The sequence below is a fragment of the Pteronotus mesoamericanus genome, unplaced genomic scaffold, assembly GCF_021234165.1.
Source record: "Pteronotus mesoamericanus isolate MK-2021 breed Mesoamerican mustached bat unplaced genomic scaffold, CSHL_Meso_final contig_40, whole genome shotgun sequence".
In the NCBI taxonomy this organism is placed as follows: Eukaryota; Metazoa; Chordata; class Mammalia; order Chiroptera; family Mormoopidae; genus Pteronotus; species Pteronotus mesoamericanus.
The window spans coordinates 2,371,046-2,373,354 of record NW_026555150.1 but is presented as its reverse complement, the minus strand read 5'-3'; positions in this window follow the sequence as shown (position 1 = coordinate 2,373,354).

Here is a 2,309-nt window from a genome sequence, read left to right as displayed (position 1 = left end):
CCCCTGTCCTTCTCAGACTATTCCAAAAGATTCAAGAAGAGGGAAGTCGCCCAAACTCCATTTTTCAGGCCAGCATCATCCTAATCCCAAAACCACATAAAGACACAACCAAGAAAGAAAACTACAGGCCAATATCCCTGATGAAAATAGATGCTAAAATCCTCAACAAAATATTGGCAAACTGCATCCAGCAATACATCAAAAAGATCATACACTATGATCAAGTGGGATTCACCCCAGGGATGAAAAGATGGTTCAATTTTCACAAATCAATAAACATAATACATCACATAAAAGAAAGGGAAGACCAATTTCACATGATCATATCAGCAGATGTGGAAAAAGCATTTCATAAGGTACAGCACCCATTTATGATAAAGACAGCAAAGTGGGAATAAAGGGGGCATACTTCAAGATCATAAAAGCTATATATGGAAAACCTAAAGCCAACATCATACTTAACGGGCAAAAATTAAAAGCTTTCCCACTAAGCTCAAGAGCAAGACAAGGATGTATGCTTTCACCACTTCTATTCAACATAGTATTGGATGTCCTAGCCACAGCTACCAGACAAGAAAAAGAAATACAAGGCTTTGAAATTAGAAAGGATGAAGTAAATCTATCATTGTTTGCAGATGACATGATAGTGTACAAGGAAAACCCCATAGACTTCTCGATAAAAATACTCGACCTCATAAGTGAATTTGGCAAAACAGCAGGATACAAAGTCAATATGCAGAAATTGAAACCTTTTTTGTTAATCAAAAATGAAATATCAGAATCATAAATCAGGGGAAAAAATCCCCTTTGCTATAGCAACAAGAAAAATAAAGTACCTAGGAAAAAATTTAACCAAGGAAGTAAAAGACCTATACACAGAAAACTATACAACACAGAAGAAATTAAGGAAGGCACAAATAAATGGAAGCATATACCGTGTCCCTGGATTGGAATAATCAACATCATCATAATGTCCATACTACACAAAGCAATTTATAGAGTCAATGCAATCCCTATAAAAATACCAATGGCATATTTCACAGATATAGAACAAACATTTCAAAAGTTTATATGGAACCATAAATGATCCGAATAGCCACAGCAATTTTGAGAAAGAAAAACAAAGTAAGACAGATTACAATAGCTGACATCAAACTATGTTATGAGGCTACTATAATCAAGACAGTCTGGTACTGGCATAAGAACAGACACATAGATCAATAGAACACAATAGCGAGCCCAGAAATAAACCCATGTCTCTATGGTCAATTAATATTTGACAAATGGTGCAGAAGCATAAAATGGAGTAAATATAGCCTCTTCAACAAATGGTGTTGGGAGAGCTGCATATCTACACGCAGAAAATTGAAAGTCAACCACTAAATTAAACCATACACAAAAATAAACTCAAAGTGGATAAAAGACTTAAATACAAGTTGCTACACCATAAAAGTCCTAGAGGAGAACATAGGCAGGAAACTCTCAGCTATCCCATGCAGCAATATTTTCACCAATATGTCCCCTAGAGCTAGGGACTTAAAGGAAACAATAAACAAATGAAACTTCATCAAAATAAAAATCTTCCACACAGCTAAAGAAAACATCAGGAAAATGAAAAGGGAGCCAACTGCATGAGAAAATATATTTGCCAATGATACTTCAGTCAGAGGTTTGATCTCCAAATTATATAAAGAACTCACATGACTTGACTCCAGAAAGACAAACAATCCAATTAAAAAATGGGCAAAGGACCTGGGCAAACACTTGTCCAAGGAGGACATACACAGGGCCCAGAGACATATGAAAGGATTCTCATCATGACTAGCCATCAGCGAAATGCAAATTATAACCACAATGAGATACCACTTCACACCTATCAGAATGGCCATCATAGATAAATAAAAAAACAAAGGGTCCTGGCCAGGTTGTGGATAAAAGGGGACCCTAGTACACTGTTGGTGGGAATGCAGACTGGTGCAGCCACTATGGAAAACAGTTTGGAATTTCCTCAAAAAGCTAAATATGGAACTGCCTTTTGACCCAGCAATTTCACTGTTGGGACTATACCCTAAGATTCCAAAAATACAAATGCAAAGGACCTATGAACCCCAATGTTCACAGCAGCACAATTCACAATAGCTAAATGTTAGAAGCAACCTCAGTGCCCAACAGTAAATGAGTGGATCAAAAAACTATGCTACATTTACACAATGGAATACTATGCAGCAGAAAGAAATAAAGAACTACTACCCTTCACAACAGCATGGATGGAACTGGAGAGCATTTTGCTAAATGAAATAAGCCAGGCG